Genomic DNA, 23997 nt, shown 5'->3' with positions numbered 1-23997 from the left:
ATCAAAATTCGATATTCATGTCTATATCGATTAAATTTGGGCATCAAAGATAATCAACATGAATATAGCCGTTGAGACCAAATTGTACGGACGTACATTCAATTTCAATTCTCTTACTCAAGCTTACTAACGCTTCCAAAAATACCATATATAAATAATAATTAGAATTGAACTTTTTGTGTCCTAGGAAACATGATTATGTAAAGGAAAAATGATATGAAATAACCAATTCAAAGTATGACTTTTGCAATATAGTCATAGTTTCATTAGGTATAGCAAAATAGCCAATTGAGAGTACCATGACTTTTAATCCTACCTCGATTAATTTTAATCCAGCCTTCATAAAGCTTACATTTTGTCTTTATAGTTCGTTGGGATTAAATTTAATACAGCCTAGATTAATCTTACTTTAGCTAGTTTGCTTATAGTTGGCAAACTATGGCTATTTTGCAAAAGCTTAAGTTCTATTTGGCTATATAGCCGCTTGACCCTTATTTATTTTACAGGACGGTGGAGACAACCATATCAATAATAACAGTAATCAGCGATGGCAGCCCAATGTTCACGCTTTCTCTGTTGGAGGAAGTGGTAATTGGATTTCCTAATCGATATCAGAAATAAATATATAGACATTCAATTAATTGCGTTGCTGTGATTGGAATGTGTAGTTGCTGGTAAGGAATTTGAGGGAGAGAGAGAAGGTTATGGCAATGAGTCCAATGAGGAATGGAAAGACAGAGTGGAAAAGTGGAAAGCGAGGCAAGAAAAGAGAGGAAATGTGCTCAGCAAAGACGATGTAAACAACGTTGAAGCCAATGAGGATGATTACATGCAAGTCTCAAATCACCTCTCAATAAAAGAATAAATAAAAATTACTCACAACTGAATAACAAGAGTAGGCCAATTTTTATTTACTATTGAGCTATGATTAAATGGACAATCTTAACATTAAAGTTGTGTACTTGAAAAAGAAAGACAAGAAAGTCACCAATAATCTCCACAAGAGCAATTCCCATCTTTATGATACTAACTGAAGAATAGAAGTAAAATGAAACAAGGTGTAGTATAATTGTTGAAAGAAATTACCAATAATCTCCACAAGAACAACCTCCATCTTTGAAATGGTGAAACCTAATAGCGCCCCTGAGAACGATTTCTCTCCCGGCGACCAAAGCGATCAACTTGATCGCGGAGTGGCAATCGCCGCTGACCCGATGGCCCTGCACGATCTGCAGCGGCGTCCCGTCGGAAGTACTGATGATCCCGAACGAGATCGCGAGTTTCTCGCTCTGGTGCGACGACCGTTCTTCGCGTTCGTCGAGCACAGAGTCTCGCTCGGGGACGTACCTGAGCTCTGTGATCTCAGCCGTCAGTTCCTCGAGTTTCCGGTAGATTTTTTCGGTTTCCGCATGGGTCTTGTCTCCAGACCGAAACACGTGAGCCTGTTTCTTCACCTCTATCCAAGTGCACGCCGGGAAAATCCTCAGACCCTTCCTTTTCAGGGTCCGAAGCACGGAAGAAGCTTCCTTTGCCTTTCCTGTGGCCTTGTATATGTTCAAGAGGACTAGATAGCCGTTGAGCAATTCCGGCTCCATTCCGTAGATCTTCTCGGCGGCGATTCTCCCGAGCTCCAAATCCCCGTGGACCCGGCAAGCGGTGAGAAGCGCTTCCCACATGTTGATCTTGGGCTCGAACGGGGCTTTCAGTATCATCTCGTGGGCTTCTTCCAACCAGCCTTCTCTCCCGAGCAGCTCGATCATGCACGCGTAGTGCATCGCCCGAGGCTTGACCTTGTGGTCTCTGCTCATCGACTCGAAGATCGCCCAGCCTTGATCGGAGAGGCCCGAGTAGGAACAAGCCGAGAGGACCGCGAGGAACGTGACGTGGTCGGGGATGATATTCCGGTTGTTCTCCCTCGTCATCCTCTCGAAGAGGTCGATGGCCTCGCTCCCGAGCCTGTGGTTGCCGTACGCGGCGATCATCGCGTTCCACGTGATCACGTCCTTGAACGGCATTTTGTCGAACACGTTGCGGGCGTCCTCGGCGCTGCCCCACTTTCCATAGAAGTCGATGAGCGCGGTGTTGGCGACGAGGTCGAATCCGTAGCCGTGGCTCACGAGGTCGGCGTGGACTTGCTTGGCGTGCGCCAGCGAGGCGAGCCTCGAGCAGATCTTGATAACTATGGAGAACGTGAATTGGTTGATTTTAACGCCCGAGTCTCTCATCTCGTAGTACAAACTCAGGGCTTCCTCGGTGTGTTCGTGGCGCGCGTTCGCTGCGATGATCGAGGTCCAAGCCACCGTTGTCTTCTCCGCCAGCCTGGAGAACACGAGCCGAGCTTCTTTAATGGAGTTGCACTTGCTGTACATGTTGATCAGAGCGCAGGCCACGAAGGCGTTGGCCACCACGTCGGACTTGACCGCGCAGGAGTGAATCTGCCGTCCGATCGTCACGATTCCGAGGCCCAAGCAGGCTCGGATCACGGGGGTGAATGTGTGGGCTCCGATCTCGGAGAATTTCTCGTGGATCACGAGGAACAGACTGATCGCCTCGGCAAAGTGCCTCGAATCCACGAGGCCCGCGATCATCATGTTGGATGAGACCAAGTCCCACTCGGGCAATTCGTGGAACAGTTTGCGTGCGTCGATCATCATCCCGCACCTCACGTGCATATAAAGAAACCTCTTCCTCATGTGCAAATCCAATTCAAGGCCAGTCCTGGAAACGAATTCAGAGAGATTTTTCACTCCTCTAACGGAGTTCAATCCGATGCAAGCCCTTACCAGTGAATCGAGAGTACTGGTCCGGATTCCATTACAGCCAGCGATCTCCAAAACCCGAAAAGCTCGAGTGCTTCTTCGTATCTCTTCCCCGAAACAAGCTTCTCTATCTCGTCGCAAATCCCACTCATCGACCTCGTAGCCACCTTCGGCTCCTCCATCGATGCCGTTTTCTTCCTCTCTCCCACGTCCACCGCGAAACGTTTCGCCTCCGGGCGTGGCTGGAGAGAGCACTTTGCGCGGGGAGCCACAGCCTTCGGCGGCGATATCAGAGATCTCCGGCGCTCGAAGGACGAAGAAAAACCGAAGACGCAAGAAATTGTGGCGGTTCGAGATCCGAGCGAGATTTCCATGGCTATAGAGATGAGATCGTAGCTTTGGAAACACACGCAGAGAAGAAAGATCAGAGCGAGCGATTTTCGTTCGGAGAGTACGAAGTCTGAGACCAACTCCATTCACCCGATTACACCATTTCAACTCTTATCTATACCAAATTGAAATATTATTTTTATATTCTTTTTTTTTTTTTACTTTCTCTTTTTATTTCCAGACTCTTATATTTATTTCATATCTTCCAATTATATCACTTATTCATTATTTAATAATAAAATATTACTCCATGAAATAATTCAAAATACAAATTAACATAAACTAAACTTAATATTTATTAATGTCATTTTAGTTTTTCTCAAACTCTAAATATCAATGTTGTATTTGAAAATAAATTTAAAATATAAAATATAAAATATGAATAATTTAAGGATAAATATGATATAATTTTATATATAAGTGCAAATGTATAAATTATAAACTTTACAAGGGCTAAAAAAAATTAGTGTAGTGAATAGTGTTGCGCCATATTTGGCGCAACACTAAAATCAATTAAACACCCACGTCATTTTGGCGTGGGATATAGGGTATGGTCGGACTCCACCCTGACGCCATTCAATGAGAATGACGTTCGGGTGGAGTTGGTCTAAAGCTTGAAAGAACCGGTTTCTTGCATTGTTGTTTTGACTGTTTGTCTGAAGACAGAACATAAAATACTTTTTAAATCACTGACATAAAATACAAAAAAGAAAAAGTAGTTGACTGCGTGACCCAAGAAACCACATTTGTAGATAGCGAGATCCGACCTTTGTTAAAATTAATAATAGTTCATTGAAAATTAGTAGTTCTAGGCAAGGAAAAAAATGTCATTTTCGTTACCGTTTCGAGCTTCTTGATTCACGGAAAATCGACAAGTCGATGGAAAATCAAACGGAAAAAATGTGGAAAAGGGTATTCGGTTTGCAGTTTGGAAATGCCGTTTTCCATGGAAAAACGACAACCCGATGAAAAACCGAACGGAAAAAATGTGGCAAAATATATTTAAAATATATACATGTAATATATACATATATTTTTCAATTTTTAAACATATATAAATAAAATACATTATGTATATAATCTTTTTTAATAGAAAATTGTATATATATATATATATATATATATATATATATAATATTTTATGAATTTGTGCTATTAATGTATAATATTTTATAAATTTGAGCTATTTTGTATGTAATATTTTTATATAATATTTTGTATGTAATATTTTCAAATGAAATAGAATCTTTACAAAATATTTAAAGACTAAAATATGTAATAATATTTTGTTGTAATACTTGATACATTGTATATATGGTTGTAATTGTTACTTTGAAGAAGGAAGTAATATTTTGATATATGGTTCAAAAGATTTTTTGGTGTTGTTTGTTTCCATTTCATTGGATATATGGTTGTAATTGTAAATACAAACTGAATGTTAAATGTTGAGCGTTGACTGGGTGCCAACCTAGTTGGGATGTGCTCAACCTCTCATATATCATTCATTTCTTGATCAATATCAATGAAGTATTATTTTTATTCCATTTTTACATTCATGTTTTTACTACCTGATTATTTATCATTTTAAATTTTAACTTTTTTGTTTGCATCAACAGATAATCATATACAATAAATATGCCAAAACGTAGTTTTGTTTCTTTAGATAGAAATAAACTGGTATAGTTCAATAAAACGTGAACATGCTTATACTATTTCCGATTTTATTTTGCAAGTATGGAAAAAATGATCAAGACAACGTTTCGTAGTCCTTAACTATTCGTACGTGCTTCCATGCTAATAATAAAAAAAATAAAATAAAGAGATAAAATATCCCATTTCCCCCTTTCAACTCATAAACACCCAAGTGAAATGTGGTTCCTAAGGAGACAAATAACTAATAATAGTGGCAAAAATATTAAATGTTTTGACAAAACACTACTTATATACTCATATTTTTTTTTTTGTAAAAATACCAAATGTTACTATTTAGTAACGCCGTAACTACTTGCACCGTTAAGTTCAAACATAAATTTTAACTGCGAAAGTATTAATACGTAACTAAATTTGTAACATGAGATATTTTTGCCCAAGAAAAAAATTAGTATAAATATCGATTAGAGTAAATTTGAGCAATTTTGCAGCCATTTTATTTTTCAAATGTCATAAAAATTTAACAAGGCACATCCGTGACAACTAGCCACATCCCACCTCACCCCTCACTCTTTTCCCCTTATAAAAAGCAAGCCTTGCATTCTTTTATTTTTCATTCAAACCATCACTCACACTTAGACAAAGTTCTAATATCCTCTTTTAAGCTCTTTTTTCAATTACACTATTCCCGTTCTTATATATATATGTATATATATATATATATATATATATATATATCTTCCCATCTCTGTATCAAGCTCAAAACACAAATGGCTTCCTCCACAATGCCGTCATGGACCGACAAGCAAAACAAGGCCTTCGAGCGTGCTCTTGCCTTGTTCGACAAGGAAACCCCTGACCATTGGGTCAAGGTTGCAAGATCCGTTGGCGGGAAAACTGCCGATGAGGTTAAGATGCACCGTGAGCTCCTCGTCGAAGATATTAAGTTTATCGAGTCCAACCAAATTCCGCTCCCAAAGTACAAGACCACCGGTGGGTGGTAAAAAGAGGTATACCATGCATGGTTGTCAAATATAAGAGTTCTCTTTTTTTTTTTTTTTTTTTCTAGTCAAACGATTTACAACTACTTTTTCCCATCTAAATAACAAGCCCAGATTTTTGTCCCACGATAGTGCTTCCCAAATCCAAAGCTTACTAATGGCTCAATCAGCACTAACTCCTATAGTTGATTGATGCTATAACTTATATATCATAATATGCCCATTCATTTAATGATATTTATTAACCGTTTGGATTTTCCGATGTTATTTAATTATGTTACAAGCATCGTATAGAATTTATCCAAACATGCTCATCCTTTGAATATTCTATTTAAAAATAATAATTACCGATGCATTTATTTACTTGTTCAATTATTAAAGAAATTTCGCTTATTAATCTTTATTTATATTTATTTTTATAGGAAATAGCTTCGTCAAAATTTGTGGTTCCTAATAAGGAGACCAATAACTAATAATAGCGGCAAAAATATTAAATGTTTTGATCAAACACTACTTATATACTAATTCTTTTTTTTTTTACAAAAATACCACATGTTACTATTTAGTAGCGCCGTAACTACTTGCACCGTTAAGTTCAAACATAAATTTTAATGGCAAAAATATTTATACGTAACTAAATTAACATCGGGTATTTTTGCCCAAGAAAAAAAATGAGTATAAATATCGATTATAGCAAACTTTGAGCATTTTTTCCGTCATTTTTTTTTTCAAATGTCATAAAAATTTAACAAGGCACATCCGTGACAACTAGCCACATCCCACCTCACCCCTCACTCTTTTCCCCTTATAAAAAGCAAGCCTTGCATTCTTTTATTTTTCATTCAAACCATCACTCACACTTAGACAAAGTTCTAATATCCTCTTTGAAACTCTTTTTTCCTTTTCACTATTCCCGTTCTTATAATCTTCTTCCCATTTCTCACAAGCTCAAAAAACATATGGCTTCCTCCACAATGCCGTCATGGACCGACAAGCAAACCAAGGCCTTCGAGCGTGCTCTTGCCTTGTTCGACAAGGAAACCCCTGACCGTTGGGTCAAGGTTGCAAGAGCCGTTGGCGGGAAAACTGCCGATGAGGTTAAGGTGCACCGTGAGCTCCTCGTCGAAGATATTAAGTTTACCGAGTCCAACCAAATTCCGCTCCCAAAGTACAAGACCACCGGTGGTAAAAAGAGGTATATCATGCATGGTTGTCAAATAGAAGAGTTCTCTTTTCTTTTTTTTCCTAGTCAAACGATTTACAACTACTTTTTCCCATCTAAATAACAAGCTCAGATTTTTGTCCCACGATAGTGCTTCCCAAATCCAAAGCTTATTAATGGCTCAATCAGCACTAACTCCTATAGTTGGTTGATGCCATAACTTATTTATCATAATATGCCCATTAATTTAATGATATTTATTAACCGTTTGGATTTTCCGATGTTATTTAATTATGTTACAAGTATCGTATAGAATTTATCCAAAAATACTCATCCTTTGAATATTCTATTTAAAAATAATAATTACCGATGCATTTATTTACTTGTTCAATTATGAAAGAAATTTCTCTTATTAATCTTTATTTATATATATATTTTTATAGGAAATAGCTTCGTCAAAATTTGTGGTTCCTAATAAGGAGACAAATAACTAATAATAGCGGCAAAAATATTAAATGTTTTGACCAACCTTATATACTAATTCTTTTTTTTTTTTACAAAAATACCACATGTTACTATTTAGTAGTGCCGTAACTACTTGGACTGTTAAGTTCAAACATAAATTTTAATGGAAAAAGTATTTACACGTAACTAAATTTGTAACATCGGATATTTTTGCCCAAGAAAAAAAATGAGTATAAATATCGATTATAGCAAACTTTGAGCATTTTTGCCTTACATTTTTTTTTTTTTTCGAAAGTCATAAAAATTTAACAAGGCACATCCGTGACAACTAGTCACATCTCACCTCACCCCTCGCTCTTTTCCCCTTATAAAAAGCAAGCCTTGCATTCTTTTATTTTTCATTCAAACCATCACTCACACTTCTAATATCCTCTTTGAAACTCTTTTTTCCTTTTCACTATTCCCGTTCTTATTATCTTCTTCCCATCTCTCACAAGCTCAAAACACATATGGCTTCCTCTACAATGCCGTCATGGACCGACAAGCAAAACAAGGCCTTCGAGCGTGCTCTTCCCTTGTTCGACAAGGAAACCCCTGACCGTTGGGTCAAGGTTGCAAGAGCCGTTGGCGGGAAAACTGCCGATGAGGTTAAGGTGCACTATGAGCTCGTCGTCGAAGATATTAAGTTTATCGAGTCCAACCAAATTCCGCTCAAAGTACAAGACCACCGGTGGGTGGTAAAAAGAGGTATACCATGCATGGTAGTCAAATATAAGAGTTCTCTTTTTTTTTTTTCTAGTCAAACCATTTACAACTACTTTTTCCATTCTACATAACAAGCCCAGATTTTTGTCCCACGATAGTGCTTCCCAAATCTAAAGTTTACTAATGGCTAAATCAGCACTGGCTTCTCACTTATATATCGATAAGAATCTGTTAACAAAAACAAAAAGCCTTCCTAAAAATAAATTTAAAAATCTATTCAAAAACACATTCGTGTTTACTCTTATTAGTTCCTGGAAAACACATCCTTATTTGATATATACAATAACTAACTGAAGCGAGCGTTTTTATTTTATTTTTTATATTTTTTTCGTTTCATGTATTTAATTAATTACTGGAATCTATTTACAAACCACTAATTTTGTGGCTTCACGTACTTATTATTTTATTGTTTTCCATTGCAGGAGTAGAAACCTCAAGCTCAACCACGTATCGGATTAAATATGATCGAAGAATAATCTATTTTTTCGTTTTATTTCGTAATTTCTAGCTATGCATGTTTAGTTTGTTTCGTAATTGCTGTTTCTATTTCTTTCTTGATTATCTCTGTCTCCCTAGCTTTTTGTTCTGCAATCTCGTATTTTCCAATGTAATATTTCATTATGAGATCATTCTGTTATAATCAGTAGTCTCTCGCCTTCTCTCTCTCTCTCTCTCTCTCTCTCTCTCATATCAGCGTGTCACATTTCTGATCCAAATACTGAATCAGCAATGTAAAATCTTCGAAAAATATATCATACGAAACAGCCAAACAGAAACCGCAGCTCAAAAAGCAGAAGAAGAAAAAAGATATATGAAGCGAAACCGAGAGATCTCTGACTTAACCGAAAGGATGTATTTGAGTTACTAAATAACTATTTCTAGGGAGACTTAAGTAATAAACAGTATGCTCAAAAGACACACAAATAGATGCACAACTTAGAGGATAAATAGGATTTTTCCCCCTAAACATAAAGTAATAATGTTCTTTTAATAGAAAGGTCCTATAAATTTTACATTCGATGTCAATGAACCTCATATTTTGCAATCTGCATTCACCTTAGAAAAACAATTTACTATGTATAAGCCAATTTTAAAAAGTTATCCATATACATATTACTCAAATCATTAGGATTCGTTCCCCCTCAAAATTCCACCATTTATATAAATCTTCAATAAGTCAAAAATATTTATTACAGAATGTGTAATTTTTTTTTTCATATATCCAATTTTAGATTAGATTTTATACGCACTCCCCAAATATCGACATTAATATTAATTAGGTCACTCTTCAAATATCCAAAAAGAGTTGTACCATTAGTGATAATTTATTAGTTTTATTTTTTGTTTTACATAGCACACTGTTTTTTTTTTTTATAAGGTCAATGATCAATCTATTTTGTTTAACATGGTAAAAAAGTTCTCATAAATAGCACAAAACGAAAAAAAATAAAATAAAATAAAATTGAACTACCAACTTGTTCAAAGCATCTCTTGGTACAATGAAAGGATACAAGGCATATCTGTAAATGCAATTCCCTTTTTTTGGGTTGGTACGAGAACTAAGTACTAATTCTTCAAGTCAATTAGTATTTGAGAAAAAAATTATATTTTTCCATATATGCTAGTTGATAAATTTTGTGACATGTCAATATGGCAACGTAGTAGAATAATGCTTTATTAAAATCCTTTAGTTGGTTGATGCCATAACTTATTTATCATAATATGCCCATTCATTCAATGATATCTATTAACCGTTTGGATTTTCCGATGTTATTTAATTATATTATAAGCATCGTATAGAATTAATCTAAAAATGCTCATCCATTGAATATTCTAATTTAGAAATAATAATTACCGATGCATTTATTTACTTGTTCAATTATGAAAGAAATTTATCTTATTAATCTTTATTTATATTTATTTTTATAGGAAATAGCTTCGTCAAAATTAGTTTGAGCAATTTCAATAAGATATTCTCCGCAGAAGAACCAGCCGTGTCAATGCTTCTCACTAATTAATAGTTTCCGCCTCAACCAGATAGAATTAGAAATCTCGTGTCACCAAACCTTGTTGGAATCAACCAGCTAACCAACTTTAATAAGATTGTGGATAGCTTCTTTAATAGTACTAGAGCCATGAGAAATTTAGACTATGCATAAGTTATTACAAGCAACAAAATATCATTAAAAATCAACTCTATTGGAGTCGTATTATACCCATCGTTGAAGTTTGTATATCATATATCTTTGAGAATCAGACTCCGAAAATGGCGTCTAACAAACCTTGTGACATGTATGAATGTCATGGAGAATCGCACGAGTTTCTAATATTTTATCATATATATTTAGCATTTTTATTGTTAGATTATTAGTAATGTAAATTTAATTTTTAAATACAAGTAAGTTGTATTGAAGCATTATAGAATTTGTATTATATGCGACATTATTTAGTACCCTTATTTGGATTATTCATGTTCTAATATTTAAATTTAACGTGCCATATAGATAATTAAAGAAATATATAAAGAATTTTTCTAATATTTATTCCTAATATTTTTTTAAAAATATTCTTATAATATCTTAATAAAATGACGAAGAATTTAGTACAATTAGCTAATTATCTAGTTTAATTTAAAATTCTAGCCAAAATTTCATTTTATTAAAAAAAATTATTAACTTTATTCTATAATGTATAAGTATAGACCTAAAGTAAATTAATCACCCAAGACATACTGAGGCTTCTTAATAAATGTATAATTTATATTCCATTAATAAATGTATAATTTATATTCCATTAATAGGACGGTTAATTTTATCGTATAGTCTTATTATGTATTTGGTTCAAAATATTATTATATTATCATATCATGTATTGTTACTTTGAAGAAGGAAATAATATTTTGATATCATATATACGCGTACATATACCACGTGGCGAGAAATGAGCAACGAAGTTGTATTCGGAGCTGCGTATATTACATTAATTACACTTTGCCACCGACTTAACTTACCTGATTTACTCTCATATAACAAATCACAAGTTGAAACCCTACTAGTGATTTCTTGAAGGGAATCAAGCAAACTGAGCAACGAAAGTCGATCATTCAGCGGCGAAGAGACAGACTCGATCAATCAACGTACGTAAGCAATTCCTTAATTAATTTACCCACATTTACTGTGATACATGATTGTAATCAACCCGAATACAAAACCCTAAATATTGCCGCATTAGTCTTTAACTTGTAAGCTAGCAGCTTAAACCCTAATTCTCGATTAATTTTGGAGAAAATCGATTGCAGATTGATCCTAGTTCGTTAATAGCTATGGTGCGATGGATGATTTGTGGAGTGATTATCCAGAGTTGGACGAGGAGTTCCTCTTCAGTGACGAGTTCAAGAAGAGCGTTCGGGACGAACACGACCTGTTGTTGAGCGAAGAGTTTTCTTCAATTTCAGCGGAGTATTCTTGCGTTACAAGCAACCACGACGAGGATGAGAAGTCAACGCAAGGACGAGTAGGACCCGGGAAGTGTATGACTGAAGAAGCTGTTGCTGTGGAAAGAGCGTTGCGATGCAGAGGATGAGGCGAAGAACAAGTCAACGGCGATGAGAGGGCAAGAACGACCCGGGAAGAGCATGAAGGTGCTCTTGGAAAAGCTTCGCGAAGCCAAGAAGACAACAAAGACAAAGACAAAGACAAAGACAAAGTCAAAGACAGGCACGACTGTGAAGGAAAGGATCGCAAAGGTTCTCAAGAACAAGAAAGCCGAGAACACCAAGGCCCACCGGCTCTTTTTCCCTCATTAGTTAGCTAATTATTTTTTTATATTGTTTGTTTCCATTCCATTGGATATATGGTTGTAATTGTAAATACAAACTGAATGTTAAATGCTGAGAGTTGAGTGGGTGCCAACCTAGTTGGGATGTGCTCAACCTCTCATATAGCATTCCTTTCTTGATCAATATCCGGCGTTTCACAACCCGATTTCCTCTCCGTCTCACTTCATCAAGTTCCGGACCTCCCACCGCGAAAACATCCGGTACCTCAAAACCGTCGGCATTATCCGCCCCGACATCGACCCCAGAAACCTCCCCACCTCGCTGTCGCCGGAATCCTCGCCGCCGTCGAGTCCCTCAAGTCGAGCGGCTTCTCCGACCGCGACATCCCCCGCCTCGCTGCCCACGCCCCCGACCTCTTCCGTCCATCCGGCGGGCCCACTGTGGACGCCATCCTCGCCTTCCTGGCGGACGAGGTCGCCACTGCCTCGCCGGAGGATTCACGGCAGATGATTCTGCGGTGCCCGGCAACAAAGTCAGTGTTTCTCTATTCAAGCCTGGAGTACTGCCTCCGGCCGAGCCTGGAGTTGCTCCGGCGGGTCGGGGTGGCGGGGCTCGGGTCGCCCACGAGCCTGAACGCACACCTTCTCAACACGCGGGTCAACAAGCTCGAGAGGAAGCTCCGGTTCCTGAGGGACGAGGCGGGGCTCTCGGGGGAGGAGGCCGAGCGGGCCTGCGCTAGGGTTCCGGCGATATTCGGGTACAGCGTCGAGGGAGTCTTGCGGCCCAAGTATGACTACTTGGTGTGGGAGATGGCGAGAGGGTCGGAGGAGCTGCTCAAGTTTCCACAGTACTTTGGGTTCAGCTTGGGCAAGAGAATAGCGCCCAGGCACGAGCATCTCAAGAAGAGGAATGTCAAGATTCCTCTCAATCGAATGCTGATATGGGGTGACCAAAAGTTCTATGCCCAATGGAAATAACCAATAATTACCGTAACCTATTTTTTTTTTTTTAATTGAATATGGATAGTGTATTACAAAATAAAAACATCACTTTGTTATCGTCTGTTCCGAGAAAAAGTATACAACAAGATAAACTGCCTTTTCATAAAATTCATGGCAGGCTCTTAAACTGAGCATCGGTGAATTTGGAATTTAAAAACAAGTGTCTATGCTTGGGGCAGGTTTGTCTTTCATCGCCTTGCTCGATTCCCTTCGATCTCTTGTGTTTTGCACAAAAATCTGTAAGAGAACAAGATTACAAAAACTACATAAAAAAGCTATCTCCAAACAGTCACAAATTTATCTCAGAACATCTAATGGTAGTTTTCTAACTGGAAAACAGGGTCATGGGGGTAATTAGAGTGTAATTAAACTGAATGCTTCATTCAACGTACGGTTGATTTGGGGGTTTAGATTCAATCTGTCTCACTACACAAAAAGCTTAGCCAATTGGGAAATAACATACTGTAAAAAAAGAAATGAGAAGGAAAATAAGTTACCCCAACATTCCGTTTGTTTCGATTACGAGCTCGATATCAGTTCCGACTTCAGCGACTTTGGTGTCTTTGGAAGCTTTTGCTGCTTTAGCTATGCTTTGCACATCAAAGTCCAAAGCTAGTCTTTTGACTAGACCGTTCAGCATCTGTTTCAAAAGCAAATATACAAATAAATAAGATAAGAGAAAACAAACGCGCCGAGCTTGTTTGGCACCGATTGACTAACATGTGATAATTATACATGTGGTGAGAAACATACCAGTGATCCGATTGCAACCAAAGCACGGAATTTTGAATCAACTTCTAGATTTTCCTGCTCGGCAAGCTGCAGAAACGATATATTATCAAGTTATAATATTTAACCCAAGTCCATAAAAACTGTAATAGCAAACGTAGCACAAATAAATCCAAGCTCAACATTATGGAAATATGAAGTTCCGTTTTCAACACAAAATATTTTGAAAGAGTGAATCATACCTCGATAGCAGCAGAAAGAACCTGAGACTGACCTTCTTCATCCTTCTTTTCAATCAACAGCACCGCATAGCTGGCACATTACGAAACATGGCTCCAATCATAAAAAGAGGAAGAACAAAATGCATAAAACCCTTTCGTTTCATCAGAAATAACCGACTCAGAAAATAAATAAATCAATAAATCAAAGAGATGGCTAGAGAAAAGTGCACCCAAATAAATAAATGAATAAAATCATTCAAAAAAAGGCACGTGTAAAGATTATGGAATAAAACCCCTATCTAATCCTTGTGGTTTTATGCAATGGTGTAGTCAAATTTTATACTTACTTCAATAGATAGGTTGAACCAGCTAACTGTACATGCTTATTTGTAGACGAAAGACAACCAGAGAAAGCATTAAGAGCCTGCAATATCAAAAGTTGAAGAATTCCTTATACAGGGATATTGGGTAATCGTGGGAATGTAGATAACTGGAAATCTTCCTGTAAGAAAGTTTAACAAACTCTCATTTTTTTACCTCGCCACAATGTCTTTGCAACCAGTGAAGATAGCAAGAACTCTTGAACAAATTAGTAACAAGACGAATGCTTGTCAGGAGGATCGCTGGTACTGAAATGTTTTCGGCCACCTTTCTTACGATATCGAGTAACACATCTAAACAAAAGACGCAGAAAGTCAACGATAGCAAACTACAGATATCAATTTTTATTTTTTTTGTTATATATTTGTAGAACGGAGTAAAGCGTCGGAGAAAATTTACCACGGAAAAAACTTTCAATGGAAAAATTAAGGCATGGGTATTTCTATTAGCAGTACCATTTGTATCCTTAGTGTGCTGAAGAAGTAGAGTAGCTCCTTCCGGATGAAGGACAGCAATCCTGAGAGTATCGATTACTGCAAATAGAAGACCACACAAGCCATAAAGTTAACTTCTTGAATGGTCGAGTTAGAAATACTGGATAATTTGCTTTTAATTTTTTCTCGAGCTTTCTACTACATTTGAACTCAGATTTTTCAACAGATGTTAAAAATTAGTTTCAACATAAAAAAAAAAATTAAAAAAAAAACACATAAAAAAAAAAAAAAAAATCCTGAGGTCTAGCTCCAACCTGGAAATATCATTGCAAGTGGCCATGACTTTATCAGTCTCACCAACACAGCAACATCAGTATCTGCTAATTTGCTAGAATGATAATGTGACGTGTCCTTCAAAACTTTTACTAAAGAGGCCAATCTGGAAAGCTCAAGCTCTGATAGAGCCAAGTGCTTGTTTTCCTGCAAAAAAAAAATCCAATCTTTTATCAGAACCTATGGATTGATATAAAGAACAATAGATTTGAAAGAAGAAAAAATTACAATATTTCTATGAGCATCTTGAGGTCTAGTTAAATCCCCATCTTACTTTTAAAGAAATCCACCGGCCTAGATACCATTTTTTTCCTATGCAAAATATAAGGTGAAGGATAGTCTACATAGCTAACCCGTTGCAGAAAAAAACAAGGGATAAATATAAAACAGAGAACACCTCTAAATTTAAAAGGAAAAAAAATAATAATAATAAAATCTCCAGGGCAAGAAAAAAAAAAAAAAAAAAAGGTCTGTGCAAAGCATGGGGCCAAAAAAATCCCTTCTATACGAAATACTTCGGAAAAAGAGAGAGACGCATAAACACCCAATCATGCTGGTAAACTGTAACTAACCACCTAAAATAATTGACCGCATATTCAGTTACATTAAGAACCTGCCTGATCAGAGTGCAGAGCAAAATTAAATTCTGTAATCTTCTTGAGAATTCCATCAAATGGAGCCACGTCGAAAACAAGCATTCCTTTCTGGAAAGATGTAGAATAAAAACGTTAGATGAATATAATTTTCTAGATAAGTTATTGTCTGTTACAACTAATAAATAATAACAGCAGAGAAACAAATCAGTCTACACAGGTTTGCATTTTGGTCTGAACTAGATAGAACTAGGCTAATTTTTTTTTTACGGTGGTAACTGTAAATAACAATATTAATTTCAATTATTCAAATTTGTTGTCGGTAGGCAAGAGGTAAATTCTCCTTCAGTAGCCATTTATCAGCGGTGTCGTACGGAGTGTCTGTTCAGTGAATTTGATTATTGCTCATTGTCTCAAAAACTGATTTTGCGGCCAATGTAACCGCACCGTACTAAAATATAAATCAAGATTTTTTTATTATATAATTAATGCGAATTGTAGACAAACTCAGCACATTTAAACAACTTGTGATTATAAACCTATATCTCGATAAAGCTAAATGAGAGATCACATGCTACAGCCCACAAAATGTTCATATGAATTTATTATTCAGTGCACTTTAGACCACAGAATCCTAACATCCCATTGGTAGCTTAAGAATTGAGATTCTCCAATATATAGACGTAAATGGATACTAAACTAAAAATGAAGAGTTACAGAGGTTTAAAATTAGAGGGCTAAAATATGGAAGAAGAGAAGAGAACAAGTAGTAACCTGATCTATTGTAAGGCAACTTGCGTATGGGCTCACCATCTCCAATATCAACATCAAAAACTGAAAGAAAAAGAGAAGATGAAGTTCTTTTTTGAAATCGATTTATAATTGATAATGTGTCTGATTTGAAATTTCAGAAATAAAGATGCTTACCGTAATCATATTCAATTCCATCAAGAACAAGACGTTTTGTGCTGTTGTCCGGTCCATCAACAATCTCTCCAATCTAGTTAACACAAAATCAATGACACGGATATAACACAAAGTCAATAAATGAAACTTGTTTGAAGAACTTGAAGCAGAAAAGTGATATGTTCATTTTCTAAAATGTTTCCAGTCAAACCGAAATAAAGCAGCATATAGTTTTTGTGGATTACAAGTACAAGAAAATATGCTAACAGTTGCAACCAGCAAATGAAAACTTGCAAAATACAGAAATGGATGATTTCAGAGCCACATGAAAACAAGAGCAAAACAAAACGCTTGATATAGACAATGCAAAATATAAAAGATAATTACTTTATCCCACTTTTGTTCTCTCAAATTCCAAGCATATGCCACACCGTTGTCCCCTTCTCTAACAACTTTTGTCTGACCATCACTGGAGCCTGTATATCATAATGTTTGAACACGTGAATAATAATCAACGAGTTCAAGAACAAGGAAGTTAATACGACTCCACGAACACACGAGGCTACATTAAGTTATGGTAGCCTGAATTGCTTTTGGAAGTTATATGAACATAAATTGTAATTCGTAACCTCATCTATAATCTTAAGACTATCACTAAAAAAATTACAATGAGTAACCTTTTGATCAGTACAGCATTCTAAGCTCAATGTTGCCAGAAAATGAAAAATTAAAACTATCAGTATTACCTGGAATTTGCAAAGCATCGAGCCCGGGTAGATCTTCCAGTTTTAGTCCTCCAACTTTCTTTCTGAAAAAAAGCCACAAAGTGAAAACCAGACAGCTAAAAAAGAGGAAGTAAAGGCTCAAGAGAAGTCTTATTTGAGGGGGTAGTTGATATTTTATGAAAGGCAACGAAAAAATTATGAAGGTGGATTTTGTTTGAGAGAGAATGCAGGCAAGCCATGACAGTAGATTGATATGACAAAACCAAAATCTCAGACAATATTAGGCTAGTAGATTAATAACTCAAACTGGTAGATAAGCTTTGAATCGTACCGGCTCAATTTGTATTGAGAAAGCAGCGATGCATATGACTCGAGATCTACTGGATCAGCAATCTTATCATGATTCGTTGTCCAAACACGTGCAACTCCATCTGAACACGCAGTCACAATATCCCCATTTTCCAAGAATTTGGCATCCCAAACACAGCCGGGGTGTTCTATGCTCTGAACGCATACCCCATCTGAACAATTTGATTAAAACTCCAGGTTATAAACTAAAATGAAATTCATGTTGCAAGCATTAAAAAATTTGGACAAAAACTAATGCCCTGTGAAGTAAAACTGATACCGGAGCACCCAAATGCACAAAAGTTATACTAATGATTAATAAATATCTCGGGCGCTTTAAAAGTTATACTCTGCCTATTTTAAATTGATGAGACTAGAAAAGATTAAAAACCAAACAGTTTTTTATTTTTTTTCTATTAGCACAATGCTTTACGCCTCAGCTTCATCCAAACAAAACTAAATAAAATCCATCAGATCCAAACTTATAGGTCTTCATAAGCTTTCTAATGACAACCAAAGAATTGTAAGTCTTGGCGTAAAATAAATAGCATACGTTTGATAAATCATATAACTGTGAGAAATAAGCACATAAACTGGAAGCAGGAGAGAAATTTAGAAACTATCCCTTCAGTGCAAAATGACTATGAGGTTGAGATAGAAAGCTTTACCTTTCCATATCTTTGCAAAACGATCTTCACTACCACTGACTATAAGGCCAGACTCGTGTGAATCAACTGAATAGACAATGGACGTATGACCAACCATCTCCAATAATACTTCACCCGTCAAAGCCCATAACCTAACGGAACTGCATCATTGTCACCATATAAAGCTTGAGTTGTTATAAAAACATTGTATTAACATCATTAGGGATGCACTTCGCACCAAAAGAAAAAGTTCGAAAGCTGAGAAAAGTAAGAAATTCTAACCCATCATGTGATGCTGAAAGAATTCCAATATCAGACATCACTGCCAATCCTCGGACAGTGTCTGCAACCACATACATGTATACTTTCAGATGACAATTTATTTCAGACAACAGAGTAAAATATGGTTTACACTTATTGAGGGAGCCAAAAAAGTGTAATCTAATCAATGCACTTCCATAAAATGAGTCAAACATCAGTGATGAGCTCGGTGTCTTTCACTAAAATGCAAGCGGAAACAGAATTCAATTCCTACCATCGCCCAAATCCAAATGTCGCCTTTCTATATTAACTTTTTCATTTTTTCATTGGTTATTTGGATTCGAGCAAGCAATAAAATTTTGTTTAAACCTAATATATGTACTACGCGGAAATGTTCGAAACTAAAATTTAACAACCGAACCTGAATGCCCCGCCAAGGTACGTGTGCATGCCTTGCCTTTCCAAATGTTAATAGTTGTATCGCTTGAACCTAAAATTGAACATAAGAATGACGAGGATGTATAGCTTCAACAACTCCAATGGATGTTCTTATAGCTTATACCCTTAAAGAAATTAGCAATACATTGTTGAAAGTTTAAAACTACTAATTATATGAAAATTACCTGAGGCAAGCTCGCCTGAAGGTAACTTAATAACTGCTTGGATAGGTGATTTGTGACCTTCCCAGGATTCAACAACTTGACCTTTTCTCCACCGTTTTAGAGTACTATTTCAAATACAATAAAGAGATTACAGGTTTGTAATTTCCAATCAAACGAAACACCCAAAAAAAAATCAAAAACAGATTCGTCCATTTATATACAAATGAGGCAATGCCATTCTCTAGTCTTAAAAAAGTGAGAACGTTGAGAAGACAGACTAGCAGTATGCTTGCAATGACTCCAACAAAAAACTCACAAGCATAAGATACTATTGTTATATTTACTAATAAAATAATCTAAGCCTACAACGAGTTTTCCTTCATCTACCAAAGCTCGTAACAACTTGAAGCCAAGATTCTCATGCCCAAATCAAATCTTTAACACAATGCATCACTGCAGCGTATCATCAGAATATATCACTATGTTACAAAAACACTACTGTTTCTTCTTCCCAATCCACTCCCCTTTCAGTCCTCCAAATGTCAAATTTGCATCAAATGAACCTCAACCAATACAAGGTAATAAAAAATATTTCATAAACGCCGGGAATCAAACAGAAAACTCACCAATCAACAGACGAGGACACAATGTCGCCGCCGTCCACAGCAAAGCCGGTGACCTGAAGCTGGTGCCCCTTCAGCGTCTGCACCGGGTCGCCGGTCCTGAGGTCCCAAACAATGACCAGCGTGTCCATTCCGCCGGAGATGATCCCGCCGGCCGGCATATCCTCTGTGGGCGAAATCCAAGCCACCGGACCAACGAAACTCGTGTGGCCAAGCAGGATCTTGGCGGCGGAGTAGCGCCGCGCGTCGGAGGCGTCCGGCGTCCAAAGCCGCACCGTCCGATCTCGCGACGATGTCGCGATTCCGACATCGCCACAGACGCAGATTCGTCTAACCTGGAGACTTCTCGAAATATGGGTTTTTTCAGGGACTGATATGTAAATGGAAGAAAGAAAAAAGGAAACCCAAAAGAAGAAAAGGTTTGCTTGGTCCACAAGTTTTCTATTAATAAAGCCCAATATAATGACAAATTTGGTTATTTTCTTTTAAATTTACCTCCTACAATAATTTCTCTCATGGCACAATCCCAAAGAATCTTCTAAAAAAAAAAATCCCATAATCAATCAAAATCATAATTTGGACAACTATTAATAAATTTCAAAAGAGATAATATATTGTGTACAATTTTACCATCTTCTTCTTTTTTCTCTATTTGTTTTCTATGAATCTCGTATATGTCAACAAATTTAGACTTGTTTGACGATTTCTTGACATATATATGTCAACAATGTCAACAAATGAAATAATTTTGTGACATATATGTCGACAAACGACACGATTTATTGACATAATTTTCATGTTTTATCATATTCACTTATTATGTTTCACGTAGCCCGAGTAGCAAGCTTTCACCGGACTTGTATTGTATAAGATATTTTTAACTCATGTAATTTTAAAAAAAAGTAATTTTGAGAGATACAATTTGTGAATGATTTAAAAAATGACACACTTTGTTGACATATATGTCAATAAACGACACGATCTGTTTATATATATATATATATATATATATATATATATATCAGTAAATTTGGATTTATTTGATGATTTATTGACATTATTTCAACAAATGACACGATTTATTGACATATATCTTATCAAATGACTGGTGACATTGGTTTGATGAGATTCGCACCTTTAAAGTATTTTCATCAAAGCGTGATACTAGTAATTATAGTATAATAACACAAACATATATCTAAGAATTCATATTTCAATAGCTAATTACATTCACAGCTACATGTTTGAAAAAGAATTCTAACTTGCTTTATTCCAAAAGTATTCCAAAACAAATTCTAAACATGCTTTTTTCTTGATACACGCCAATGTTTCCCCAATTTGAATACAGAAGTTAGATGCAAACTTGGTTAGATGAAAGGGGATCAGCTATGTAAAAAACGTACTGGAGTCTAAAGCATAAATTAGTGGTGAAAATTATGAAGACTGAAGTAATATCTGTCTACATATACTCTTACAAATTTAATACCAAGTCAATTCACTAGTTTCATATTTCAATTGTTTGTAGATGCTTTAAATTATCTGATATTCACATACTTTGCCAAACTATTTTTACAAGTAATTTGCAGTCCATTAGAAATTTAATTCAATAAAGCAACAAAAAAAAATTATTCATGACCAATTTGTGAATGAACCAAAACCAATTGAGTTAAAGATCCAAAATGCTGACAAAGTAAGAAAAATAAAAATAGAGCGAAGGTGAGTACTTGATCAAACCCCAACCCTCGAGAAAATCGGAAGCCCTCCGAATCGAACCTACATCGCCGATGAAGTTCCTATGGACCTCCGTGAACGCTACTCTCCTCGAGAAATCGGATTTGTATCGCTCAACAATGGAGTTTATGTAGTACATGTAAATCATAGGGCACTTCCCCGGAGACCTTGAGTCTAAAAACTCCGGCAAGAATCGGACCTCCCATATGTGCTCTTTGCCGAACGAGAACCATCGTATGGATAGAAAATTAAAGAATGCGGAATAAGGGCTTATGAACTATTTGAGGGAAACGAATATGATGACCTACGAGCGTAACTTGGTACGTGGATGATGGGGACAGAGGGTTCGGAGCTCGGCGATGGTTTCGGCAGGCAGGGAGATGTGGTATCACGGCGGCCAGACCAGAGTTTCAAGTGGTAGTTTTGCCTTCGTCCCCCCGGAGACAATCAGAAGCCCACTCCCAGTGAGCCATACTGCCACGTAGCGCCGTCGTCGAGAGAGACATCACCACCACTTTAAGAATTACTGACCCTCTGCCACCAAGAGTACGGGGGATAATCTGGATGCGGCTGGACTCTGGCGACGGTGCTGAGAGGTTGTGGTGAACAGTACTCGTCGTTGTAAGAAGAAGATCCTTCGTAATATGTAAATAAAGAGTACTCCGGGTCTTGAGGAGCAAGTCCTTCCGATCTAAAGTTGTTGGACAACTCATCAACGTCATTGCTAGACGTAAATGACATGACATCATTCATACTTATGTGATGCGCCCGTAACCTGAATTGAGGCTGTTGGTTTACATTGTGAATATGAAATTGTCTATTCAATTGAAGTCAAATATAAAGACTAAGACTACATCCAAAATTTAGAGAAATACTTTTTATTTCAAACAAATTTTAAGTCTTGTCTGGTGCATCTAACTCTAAGTTTATGTCTATTGTCTAGTAATAAACTTGTTAACTAAATGTTAGGGGTGACTAATATGGCTTCTTATGAATTAATAATGTGTGTTCTTTCTCTAAAGTTGTTTAGTAACTTTAGTTAGAACTTAGAAGAGTTCATCTCAAGATAGAATCACGGTTGTGTTTGGTTTTCATTCCAAAAAGTGTTTTTGACTTTTTGAGATAAAAAAATTGAAAACAAAAAGTGAAAGTTGCGTTTGGTTTAATTTTTCGGAAAAAATTTTCAAAAAATTTTGAAGTTGTTTTGTCAAAGAGTAAAGAAAACTGAAAACAAATAAAAGGTGTTTTGTAACAAAAATTTATTCTTTTCTCTCCTTCTCCTTCAAAAACAAAAATGAAAACTGTACCAAACAGTTTTTTCAATTTCTCAAAAACAAAAATGAAAATTGTACCAAACAACTTCTTGAAAACAACTGCAAAATAATTTTCAGTACAACTACAAAAATTAAAAAATAGAAAACAAAAACTTTTTGAGTTAACTACCAAACAGGTATATATTTTTAACTAAACAGTCATTATTTTATAATACCCTTTATGTTTCTAAAAAAAATATTATTTGTTTTATATTTTAAGATCATGGGAGTCTCCTTAAATATTCTCAAATATTCTTCCTAAAACTCGTTCATTAGATTCGTGGCATATTTCGTAATTTTAGGCGGATATGATCCTTAGATAACCTTGTTCAGCAGGTACTACCGTCCAACAGTGGTAACCGACTGCTCAAGCGTTCAAACTTCAAACTTCAAACAAACATCAAATTTTTCGACATAGTTTCCGATTTTCAAGGTAATTCGAACAAATACGACATTTACCGACGATTTTTTTCGTCGCTAAAACCCCCATAATCGTCGCTAAATCTCTTTAGCGACGATAAAAATCGTCGGTAAATGTGCGTGCCTAAATATATTTAGCGACGATTTTTTCGTCGCTAAATATTTACCGACGATATTAGCGACGATAATCTCGTCCCTAAATGTCGTGACGAGAAGTTTTTTTCCATTTTGAAACAGGAAATTAGCGACGACTTTGTCGTCGCTAATTCACGCCCGAAAATTTCCCGCGTGAAGTAGCGACGACAAAGTCGTCGCTAAATACTTCGGTGTAATAATATTTAGCGACGACTTTGTCGTCGCTAATTATTATTATTATTATTATTTTTTATTTTTTCGTCGTTAATTATTTATTTTTTATGGTTTTTTGTTTATGAAATTCTAAAATGAAAAATCAAATAAAAACTAAATTATATTATCCAAATCAAGAAATATAATATAATTTAAAATCCGGTTACGTACGTTTTCGGTTATCGAGAAATATGTAAATAATAATCTACTATACACAAAATATCTAATAAAACACTAGTCGCGACGTTTGCTTTGTCGTCCCGCCGCTCGTTTTCCCCGCCTCCGCTGCCTCCAACCCCTGTAGCCGCAGCCATCTGAAATTCAAAACAAAATTTATTTAGTTATGCATTCGTTCGTAATGATTTAAATCAGTTAATTTAGTAAGTAATGAAAAACCTTATATACTATCAA

General features: G+C 36.3%; 4 pseudogenes; 2 read left to right on the top strand and 2 right to left on the bottom strand.

Annotated features, from left to right (window-relative positions):
* Positions 1-883: 883 nt before the first annotated feature.
* Positions 884-3235, bottom strand: LOC149387461 (pentatricopeptide repeat-containing protein At5g50390, chloroplastic pseudogene; annotated as a pseudogene).
* A 2334-nt stretch (positions 3236-5569) lies between these two features.
* LOC149387460 (transcription factor RADIALIS pseudogene) lies at positions 5570-5803 on the top strand (annotated as a pseudogene).
* Positions 5804-6759: 956 nt separating this feature from the next.
* LOC149387459 (transcription termination factor MTEF1, chloroplastic-like) lies at positions 6760-13085 on the top strand (annotated as a pseudogene).
* Positions 13018-22227, bottom strand: LOC149387458 (ubiquitin homeostasis protein lub1-like; annotated as a pseudogene).
* Between the last annotated feature and the right edge of the window lie 1770 nt (positions 22228-23997).

This window comes from Urtica dioica, chromosome 8 (assembly GCF_054948205.1).
Source record: "Urtica dioica subsp. dioica isolate 48M chromosome 8, U.dioica_male_clone48M_v1_H2, whole genome shotgun sequence".
Taxonomy (NCBI): domain Eukaryota; kingdom Viridiplantae; phylum Streptophyta; class Magnoliopsida; order Rosales; family Urticaceae; genus Urtica; species Urtica dioica.
The sequence above is the reverse complement of the archived record's forward strand: the minus strand, read 5'-3'. Positions and strand labels throughout refer to the sequence as shown.